Raw genomic sequence first — 12,105 nt, 5'->3', positions numbered from 1 at the left:
ATCAAGGACTAACCCTAAATGTTACATAAAAGTTATTACACACACCCATCATGATATTTAATAATATTCAAAGCCCTATATTGAGCCTAAGTCATAATATACTTTTTAGATTCATTTACGTAGAAGTTAACCGTTAGGGACAGTTTGGTCCTTTTTTAAGTCTGAATTTCTAACTTGGTAGCTTATAGACTTGATTCAAATTTCTTGAAATCTTAGGTAAAACTTAGTATCCTTACTCATAGGGTGTTTAAACCTCGAACAAATCTTAAGGGCATTATGGTCATTTACGATCTTAAACTTTGTTCGAGCTTCAAACATGATCCAATAATTTTAATACTTTACATGAACCTTAAACATCATAAAATAAGACCTATCAGGAAGTATATCACATTTGGAGAACACTTGGGTCATAAACTAAAGGAGTAGTTCACGATAGAGTAATTATGGTCATTAAAATTTCATGGGCAGCAGAGATCTTTTAGTAGAGTATTTCAATACTATTTAATTCTCAAGTAAAATGCTCCGCTTAGATTCTTAGCTTAGATTCTTAACTCACGGTTCATAGCCTATTTCTTCCATGTTCCTTTAAATCATACTTAACTTAAGGTTCATATTAAATTCCAAGTGATTCCTACCATTATTCTTAAGAAAAGTCCAAAATGACTACTTACCTTTCTGTCCATGTTCAGGGCCTCGGTTCTTGAGCTTCCGATATCCATTTATTCCAAAATTTCTTTGATGAATTTTTTAGGGATTCTAGTTTGTAGAACCATGAGGAATTTCATGAGAAAGAAAAAATTAGGAAGAGGGGTAATTTTGAGCAAAGTCGAGAGAGGTACAATTTTAAGGCTAACATGGACAGTGACCACTTCATCGTTGTCTTCCATAGAAAAGAAGAAGACGCGTGGGTCGTGTATTGCCACCGTCTAAAAGTATATCTTTTTCAATTCATTCTAGAGTGTTTCTCCCTTGATTTCTTTAGGAAACTTTTGATGCATTGTGGCGTGAGTTAGAGCTCGTCAAAATTCGTCCAAAGCTATTTTCTTCACCCGCCCAAACTCACAACAATTCCTTATCGGTTAGAGCTACTTGGATAACTTTTAGGAAATTTAAACTTACCCCAGCCCAAAAACAAATTTCTTCAATTGGGGTTGGGTGTGCTCTTGAGCTCGTTAACCTTCGAGATATTCTATGAAAATGATCTTTGAGCGTTTCAAAATCGAATGGAATAGACCTCACACGACGAGTTTGTGTGTAACCTCGGATTGTAATTTTAGTTTTTTCCTTAAGCTTCTTTAATGGCGGATTGAATTGGACTTATAGGCTAGGGCACTTTCAATATTTGATTTCTCACCTAATTTATGGGCAATCTTATTTAGAAGGTATGTAAAGAAGTTTGAAGAAAATTTGTTACGGTAGCTCTTGAGTTTGGAAGAACTTCAAGAGTAAGGGACCTAAAAACTAAACACTTACAACTGAGTCAGAATTTATAGAAAGTACTTAAATCGACATTGAAACTTCAAGAATCGTCGTAAATTTGAAGTTTATTTTTTTAACATTTTTCTAAAAAAAATCTTCTTGATAAGAGACTTACCAATCTTAGTTTTGAATTTCAGCCATTAGATATAATAAATTGTAATTTTCTCGATCCAACCATTAGAAATCAAGATTTTGATGTTTTTTTTTTTTTTTTTTTTAAAAAGGCAATTGACTATAGCATATCAAATTTCTTGATTCGTAAATATCTTTACATTCAGGGATATTTTGGTAATTTTCTACTTTAAATTATTATTATTTTTTTTTTTTGTCATTTTTCCTGAGGTCTTTTATCTTTCGTTTGAGGTAACTTATTTGAGTACTACAAAAGACATGAATCCTTAAATACAGATATCATAACTCAGACTACATAGTAGAAAATGCATGAAGTCTTTGATTTAGGTATTCATACTATGTCATAAGGAATGCATAAAGCTCTAGTAGAGGCATGCAGACTATGCCTCGGGAACGCATGAAGTCTTGGGCATAAGTATCATGACTCAGACTATGTCGTGAGTGATGCATGAAACCTTGAACATAGGTTATGTTGTAGGGAACACATGAAACATAGGTTATGTTGTAGGAAACACATGAAACCTTGAACATAGGTAAGGATTGAGTTGTTCATTGACCAAAAAACCCCAAGTTCTCTGAGGAAATTGTCTAAGAAATAAACAAGAACCAAGGTCCTCGAGCTAAAACTAATGACTTAAGAACTTAGAACACTAAGACCTCGGTCCTCAAAACAAAACCATGTTATGTATTCAGGACTCATGATCAAAACCTAAGACCTAAGGCCCTTAAGACAAGAACTAATATGAACTAAAACATCAATCATGCCAGATAAACTTGGACGATGTGAAGAAAATGTTGCTCAAATTATCACAAGATGTTGCAATTCATGCTACATTAGGTTAGGAATGGAGGGAGAAATCTCTCATTCTATTGAAAAATGAAATTGGCTATTATATCAAATCTAATTCAAATAACTAAATCAAATCTAATCCAAATAACTAAATCAAATCTAATCCTAACAATTCTTCCTTAAACTAAACACAAATAGTAATCAATTTATATTACAAACTTCCACCCTGTGTAACTTCATCAATTCCCATGTGTCATTTCTGTTTATTGCTCATATCCATGGCTTGCCTCCATGTCTCACTCTTCAATGCGTCTTTAAATCAATGTGTCTTCAAAGTTTACAGGTTTAGTAGTGGTAAACATGGTCGAGTGAGCTTCATCACCTTCTTTACAAAAAAACTTCTCCTATTGTATAGTGTCCCATCCAGACTTCATCATCTTCTTCACAAAAATCTTCTCTTGCATAGTCTCTCATCCAGACTGGTGGTCTCTTATTCCTCGCCTTATTCGAGCTAGGAGAGCTTGCTTCAGCTAGAGAGCCAGAGGAAATATTTTCCTCTGCAGTATTTTCATCTGCCGCTTCTATATCATAGAGTCTGTAAGCTTTTGATTCTTCATTAATTTCCAGCAAAACATAACCCAAACTCTTATCATCTAGCTTAGTTCTCCGAGCTGCTTCCTCTGTTTGTCTCTAAATTAACTCGAGCTCACGATATTGTTCTTCTTCCTTCCACTGTAGCTCCAAAGCTAATTGTAGCTTAGCTTTTTCTACCCTTCTCCTATTCTCTTCCAGCATTTTATCGAGCTCACGATATTATTCTTCTTCCTTCCACTGCAGCTCCAGAGCTAATTGTTGCTTAGCTTCTTCTACCCTTCTCCTATTCTCTTCCAGCATTTTATTGAGCTCACCTCTCTCTTTCTGTGCTTGTTCTTCTTTTTGTCTTGTAGCATTAAGAGCGACTTCTTTTTCAAGCTGCACATCAACATCATCAAACAACTTCTTGCGAGCTTCCTCTATTCGCTTCTGTATTTCTAATTTAGTCTCTTCAGAGTTTAGTCTTTCTTCAACATTCTTCTGAATTAATTCTTCCATCCTCCTAGCTACATCTTTTTCTAACTTCTTTTCGGCATCACAGGTGACCTTCTTCTCTTTTATCTCCTCTGCTTTTGTTACCTTCGTCGCCACATTCTAGACCTCCAAGTCTTCATCTTCTATTTTCAAACATTTGTCAACCAATGGCTTCATCTTTGTATGAACAGAGAACATGCAATTCGCCATCATTTGTGTGTTCATTATCAGGTCCCATTGTTGATGATAGATTCTGCAGGTTCCTCCTTTGATTAAAATCACCAAGCGCTTCTCCTGTAGCTGCCCTATGCTTAGCAAATTGTTGGTGAGATTGGGGACATAGTAGATATTTGTCACTGTTTGTGTGATACCTTCAACTTCGAATCTGGCACTACCTCTTCCTTCAACTGCCAATTTTGAGCTATTTTCCAACCTGACAGTGTGTTTGAAACTTTCGTCAAGCTCAACGAACCATGTTTTGTCCCCTGTCATATGATTTGAGCACCCGGAATCGAGAAATCAAATGCCTTCTCTTTCAACTTTACTTTTCTTTGTGTACTCCATCAATAGCAGTTCTTTCTCCTTGTCAAATTCAGCATAAATGACAGCTTCTTTTTCTAAGCCCGGACATTCAAATTGGTAATGCCCTTGCTTTCCACATCGAAAACAGTTGATGGTCGACCCATTCATAAAAGATCTACCTCTTCCCCGTCCTCTAGAGTAACCTCTCCCTCTCTAAAATGTCCCTATGTCTCTTCCTTGTCCATACCTTGGTACATTCTCGACCTGCAAAACCTGCTCTTCACTCCTCTTATCAATCACCTTTTGTTCATGTACAAACAAAGATGCATGTAATTCATCGACTGTTAATTGGTCAATGTCCTTGGATTCTTCAATTGAGCATACTACGAAGTTGAATTTATCGGTGAGACTTCGAAGTATTTTCTCAATAATTTTGACATCTGGCATATCTACTCCGCAATTCCTCATGTCATTAGTAGTCGACATAACTCTTGAAAAATACTCAGAAACACCTTCTCCTACATCTCTAAAGTTTCAAATGTTTTTCAAAGTCGTTGTCGCTAGGCTCATTTCACTCTAGCATTTCCTTGATACTTGAGTTTCATTGAATCCCACAATTGCTTGGAAGTATCCTTTCGAATGATAGTTTTCAAAACACTCTTATCAATGGATTGAAAGAGATAATTCTTTGCTCTGAGATCCTTAAGTCTTGCTTCATTGATTTCCTTTTGCTGGGCTGCGCTTAGTGCTTCATTTCCTTTTGGTTCCTCGAAATCCGATTGAATAGCACTCCAATATTCCTTGGAAGGCAAGAGATTTTCCATAACCAAACTCCAATGCTCGTAGTCTCCATCGAATTTAGAACACATGGTGTAGCAAAGCTTTCTAAATCACTCGCCATTTGTTCAATGTTTTTCCTCTCAAACACTCAATTTGTGTATTTCTTCTCTCACGTCGAATTAAGCTCTGATACCAAATGTTAGGAATGGAGGGAGAAATCTCTCCTTCTATTGAAGAATGAAATTGGCTATTATATAGCATTACAAAATCAAATCCGATATGACTAAATTGGGTATGACTCAATCAAATCTAATTCAAATAACTAAATCAAATCTAATCCAAATAACTAAATCAAATTTAATCCTAACACATTAAGGAAGAATCAAACTTTCATTTATTCTTTGATATTACAAAATTTGGGTGGATGATAATTCACAGTTCAGAGTATTAATATATTTTAAGACTTAGTGGCTAATTATGGTCATAAAGTAATAGTCGCTAATTGTGGTCATAAAATAGGAATGTTAAACTCTTGAAATGCCTCATGGATTGTCAAAGGTTTTCATTTTGAGGCCATATAAAGCCAAATATGTGGTCCTTGTAAAGTATGCTTGTAAAATGCAGTAAAAAAAGAGTACTTGTGCTCTCTTTTAGCTAAGGGCTAAGTTTCTTTGCAATTTTATGTAATTACATGATTAAAATCATTCAAGCTTGACACGATCAATCTTGTTTGTGGAGTGATTTGAATCTCGACGAAGTGTTCTTGCCTTGAGAAATTTGATCAACAAGGTAATCTGAATTTTGTTTTCCGTCGGAGTGATTTCTTATCATGAGGGCTAAGTTTTTTTTTTTTTTTTTAACCTTTTCCTTTAACTAATGCCTAAGTTTCTTTAGTATTCTATGCAGTTTAGATTGCATGTTTAGGATCATTCATGTAAGACATGATCAATCTTGCTTGTGGAATGATTTGAATCCCAAACAAGTGTTCTTGCCTTCAAATAACAGATAAAAAAGGTAATCTCAAACTTACTTCCCTTGTAGTGATTCCTTTTTTTTAGTATCAGAGCTTAAGGTTGAAGATCGAATATATATTTTCTTTCCATTTCTTTTCAATATAGTTTTCATTGTTTTAGCTTATAATCGATCCAAAGTTTAAAAAAAATCAATATTTGCTCTATTGAAAAAATTGAGAGATGAGAATGAGAGCTTCATCTTTGTAAATGAGTGCAAATAGAGTGACCTAAAATTCCTTGAACATATACACATGAGAGAGAGTGTTTGAGGTTGTAACGACTCGCTTTTCAAGGGACTCGAACCACGGACCGCTACTTACTGACGTGAAAATAAGTAAAAATGTGTAAAATTTAAAATTTTTAAACATGCACTCACATAAAGAAAAAATTAGATTTAGTACAACATTGTTTAAAATACATCACAAATTGAAGACCCACACGATGCACACACAAAAGAACATGCCACATGTAGTTCGTAAAATCTAGGAATACAAAAACACAAAGGGTTCGTAAAGAAAACATATCAATGGGTACACGACACCGCTCTAGCCCAAAACTCTATAGCCCCCAACTCGTGTGTGTCTAAATCGCATCCACTCCATCATGCCTCATCTGAAAGAAAGTCAAAGTAGTAGGAATGAGTATATAAAATATACTCAATAAGCAGCTTTCTGGTACTTCATAGTTCGTTATCAAATTTTATTTATTATAGTTCACTCGTTCGGTGTCTTATTCTCATTTGGGGATTCATTTCCCAACAAAGGTGCCTCCGAGGCTACCCCTAGGTTTACTCATTCTATTTCTTGATTCTTGGTCCTAATTGGACCTCCCATGCTCGGAATATTCTCAAGTTCTCTATGTCTACAGGATAGTCATTTCTACTAGTCTCTCATCATCATCAAATCTCTAAGTCCTCGAGATGCAACTTTGGTGCTCAAAGTTCAAACATTCTAGGAACTGACTAACTCTCAAGTATACTATTGTGGACTCCCACCACTCATGATAGGTTGACTTAAAGCAAACAACTAGCAAACTTCCTATAAGTCCTCACAAAGTACTATCTCTAATAAAATAGGTCAGTTCAATAGTTATTTGGACCCCTGATAATCGAGTCAGGTTTACGATTACGGGTTAGTTGGCAAACCCCTAATTGTTCCCGTATAACCACTAACTCACATGCATGAACAATAAATCAAGAGTCATAAGATCGACCAACTCTAATGTACCATTGTGGATCCCTGTCCTGCATGACAAGTCCACTAATGGAAAATTAATTGGCAAACTTCCTAGAAGTCCCCATGGAGTACCATCAACGATAAAATGGCCAGTTTTATAGTTATTCAGACCCCTGAAAATGGAGTCAGGTTTACGGTTAGGGGTTAGTTGGCGAATGTCTAACTATCCCCGTATAATCGCTAACATCACAACATATATAACAGAGACATAGCATAATGATCTAAATATGGAAACCTAGTCATAAATTTCAATCATAGGACAAGGCATACGTATTTCAGTACACTTACATAATCACATTTAACATGTTTCATCTCTAACTCATTTTTTGCTCAAACATGTATAATAAGTTTCCTATAACATGCTTTGTATCATATTAAAGACATGCTCTCAATTTTGATCACATCATAACTCAATAGTTTATTCCTCGTTAACGCGCATCATAATGTTCAACGTGCTCTTACGTACATCAACTCATTTGATGCTCAAATTTCTATGACATACTTCTCATATCATACTTTCATGCATACTACGATTATAGTTAATTCCAAGATTTTGAAGTACCACTTATTTGGGAGGCGTGACACTATTTGTTGAGTTTGCTTCTCGGGTTCCAAAATTTGCAAAACTCCTTTTTTTTTTTTTTCCCTAGTAAATCATGAACTTGTCATAATTCCTACATTGGTAAAATGAGAAATGCGGGTGAAAACTGTGCTAAAATCGGAGTTAAAATTGGAGAATTACACAAAAAGGAGGAAAATCGGCCTAATTGAACGGAATTGGGTCGGAACGCTACCCCTCCTCAATTCTCGTAGATCTGTTCAGGTTAAAATCATAGGTACTTATCTTCTACATGTTCGAGGGTTTCTAGAAAAGAAAAACTTATGAAACTCTTATCCAAGACGATGCCTCGATCCTCTGCCTCTCTCCGTCTCTCTCAACCCTCCTACCTCAAGGTTCAAGGCTCCGCAGTAGAAGTCCTTAAAATTGTTCCTAATCGAACGACAGACGTTCACAGGTCTCAGGCGCAAGGTCTTCGGCGGATGTGGGTTTGCAACGATTTTTTTTTTTTTTCTCTCAAGTGGCCTTGAAAATGGGTGGTTGAGCGGTCCTTTTGTCGCCAATGGCTTCCTGACGCACCGCCTGCAGCAGTGTAGGGTGGCGTTTGCCACACATTTTCCTTTTTTTGTTTTAAATTTATTTAATTTATTGTTGCAGGTGGGTATTACAAAAGTGGTATGTATTTTCCTAACTTATTTTTGCACCAAAGTTTCACAAATAGATTTGAGGAAGAATTCTTTTGAAAAGGTGAAGAACGATATGAAGCAAGATATTAATCATGCAAGATAATCTTCAAAAAAAGATGCGAAAAAAATGTTGTTCAAATTATTACAAGATGTTACATGTCATGCCAAAGAATAAAACTTCATTTATTCTTAGATGGTTATAAAATTTTGGTGGATCATAATTTAAAGTTATGGTATTTCATTAATGTATTCTAAGATTTTTATTTAAGGTTATATTAGCATAGTGGCTAAGTATATTCATAAAATATACACCGTGGATAATTATAGTATTAAAATATAAAGTTACAACTCTTGCAATGTCTCATCTAATGTTGTCATGTATGTTGTCTTTGCAAAGGAGACTTCGAAAAAATGTAGTAAAAAATAGCATTTGTGCTTTCTTTTAGCAAAAGACTAAAAAGGCGGGTAAATTTTTCGCAGAATAAAATAAAGGAATTTAAAACATTATATTTACATTATATCAAAATAGAGTTTATACATAAGTATTCAAAACACAGCATACTAGTTAAAACACAAAATAATGAACAGACACAAAACATTTTAAAACATAAGGGTTGAGGACGACGGGTGAGGTTAGTCTATGGCATCTGCTCCAGAGTCTACTCTCGACCTCGACCAGCTCCTTATCACCTAGAAAAAAAATGGAGAATAAGAAATGATTACAAGACTCAGTAAGTAGCCTACTTGTAGGCTCTTAATCGTGTCCTTGATATGCTAGCTAAAGTACCACATTCTTTGTTCTTGTTCTTGTTGTAAGTACTTAGGCCCTCTAATTCTTGTTCTTGACTTGGGTTCTTATCTTGATCTTTCTAGACAACCTTGGTCCTTGAATTCTAAAACCTTGGTTTTCCTTTAACGGCCTTAATACTATGGTTTTTGGTTTTTGGTTCTGGGTCCTTTGTTCCTAGTTCTTGTCCTTAGAACTAGGATCTTGATCCATGTTCTAGTCCTTGATCTTTCTCTTGTTCTTGGTACTTTCTAGGTTCTTGTTTTGTTCTTGGTTAGTTCTCCAAGACACTCCCCCTAGGATTTACGACACTAGACATGCACCTGACAATCTGGTGTCCAAGGCTTCATGTGTTCCAAGCGACACAGCCTTAACCTACGTCCAAGGTTTCATGTGTTCCATGCGATGTAATCTTACCGCATCTTAGAGCTTGCCCTTCAATACGGTTTGCTTAACCTATGCCCAAGGCTTCATGCGTTCCAAGCGGCATAGTCTGAAAACGTACATCCAAGTCTTCTTACGTTCCAAGTGATGTAGTCTTAATACTGCAGCAAGGGCTTGCCCTATAATACAGTCTGCTTAACCTATGCCTAAGGTTTCATGCGTTCCAAGCGGCATAGTTTGAAAACCTATATCCAAGACTTCTTACGTTCCAAGAGATGTAGTCTTAATACTGCATCAAGGGCTTGCCCTATAATACAGTATGCTTATCTACGCTCAAGGCTCATGCATTCCAAGCAGCGTAGTCTAAGTCATGAGCATGTTGCACCGTGGGAGGTCTTAGGAGGTTCTCGATTCGTGGCTAAGGTAACTTACTCTCTTCTAGTTCTCCGTGACCTTAGACTACTCCCCTTGATAGACCATAAAGGTCACATGCTCGGTGCATACTTGAACATGGCATCCTGCAAGTCTGCAAGGCATCTCTTCTAGGCGAGGGAAACTCGAGGCATGACATCCCTCAAAAGAAACATGGTGCAGGGCATCCCACTTAGAAGAGGAGTTCTTTGGCACCGCTTGGTGGGAGGTCATGGGTCACTTTAGACATGACTAGAGTATTACCAAGCATTCTTGAGTTTCTGAGTTTGGGGACCTTGGTCCTTCATCCTTGAGTAGTACCTACCATTCTTCTTACTTGGGTAGTTGTAAAGCTTGTGCGTCGTTGTTCTTGGTTCTTAATCTTGTAAGTTTCTAAGGTCCTTCATTCCTTGAGACATAAGTTGTAACTTGTATTTGTAACCATATGAACCCATCTTAGCGTAAGTTGTTCTGGAAGACCATTGATTCCTAGGGAGTTCTTTAGGGGGTTCTAGAAGAGTCTTGATACTTGTGGTGTTTCCTTTAGGTGTTTCTTGGGTTCTAACTTGGTTTAGGTTCCAAACTTGCTCCAATCAACTTGAAACCTCAAACATATCTTCATGTCCTTCATAATCGACCTTATAACAAGTAGAAATCATTTGGAGCACGTATAGACCTTGAATTTCCATAAGTAGTCCTAGGGGCATTTGGTCATTTTACCCCTACTTTTTGGTTTTGCTACTTAACATATTCCAATGACTTTCAAACTTCACCATATCATAAAAAATCATACAATAAGATCTATTACAGAGTTTCATAGAATTTGGAGGTCATCTAGGTCATGAACCGTAGGTAGTCTTCCTTAAAGGCATTATGGTCATTTTGCACTATTTCTTGGTTTACCTACTTATCCTTATCCAATAACCACAAAAATTCGTATATAACCTCAACATGCTATAACATGCTCAGCATTAAAATTTCATAGACAGTAAAATTCATCTAGTGGGTTATTTTTGTTGGGATTTATGTCCTAAAACTCATAGTTTGTAAACAAAAGCATATTCTATTTTCAATAAAGTTATTATTGTTGTTTATTCAGTAAAGATTGTTATTGAATAAAGTGAACTTTACGATCATTAATCTAAATTCAATAAACTAAGAACACTCTGGCTATAGTATGATTACTTGAACTATATGTAGAGACATAAGAATTGATCAAGTTCAATTTTATAGTCAAAATGATCTATAGTATAAGGATAAGACTGAGTACCTTATTTTGGGGACACTATGGATGCGACCCACTTTTGTATATGATATGAACAATGTGATCACTAAATTGTACATGTGAAGACATGTGAGTGGGGGCGTCCTATGCAATGAGTATTGCATAAGATCGGACCATGAAGAAAATCACTCTCACTTTATAATGTCGTTTACTATTGAGACTAATTTTCTTTTCATTCGATGACCTAGGTAACTCAATCTTAATCCTGAGCTAACCATGAACTCCTGTTTATTCAGAATTATCCTTAGATTTGCATGGGTGAGAGTGACTCAAGTTCGCCGACTCAATAGGCCTCCCATTTCAAGGGTAAGACTGGGTAAATGGCTGGGGACGTGGGGTGCAAGATGAAATTCACTCCTACCCACTTTTAGGGATAGAAGAGAGGTAGTTCCCTTAAGTACTGACTTCAGGTCTTGAACAAGGGGCCCCACCCTCTCATTGGTATGAGAGGGATTCGATTTACTGGTTGGACCACAAACCAATTGTTCATTAGAGGATCAGTGAGACATAAGAAACAAGAAGTAACTTTAGGGGTAAAACGGTAAATTGACCCAGTTCTAGTTACGAACAACCTGTGAAGGATCGACTTACTAATCATGATTATATCAAATGGACAGAAATATATCTATAGTGAGAGGAGTGCAACTACTAGGCTATAGTGGAATGTCCTAGTAGTTAACGAATGTTGGTTAACAAGATTAATGAGTTTAACCAGTTAATCTTAGATCATTGGAGCCCATGATCTATAGGTCCATTAGGTCTCTATGCTAGCTCATATCGGACTAAACCATAAAACAGTGTGACGAGTGAGTTCGAAGTGTTCGAATTCAAATTAGGGAGAATGCGCTACATATATACGATATATTTAACTGCATTTTTGTTTTATTTACGAATTAAACAAAAAGAGAGAATCTGAGATATTTAAATAAGATTTAATATCTTAATAAAATATGTGTCGGTATTAATTGAGATTG

Source organism: Cucurbita maxima, unplaced genomic scaffold, assembly GCF_002738345.1.
Source record: "Cucurbita maxima cultivar Rimu unplaced genomic scaffold, Cmax_1.0 Cma_Scf00080, whole genome shotgun sequence".
NCBI classification, from domain to species: domain Eukaryota; kingdom Viridiplantae; phylum Streptophyta; class Magnoliopsida; order Cucurbitales; family Cucurbitaceae; genus Cucurbita; species Cucurbita maxima.
This window is presented reverse-complemented; position numbering follows the sequence as displayed.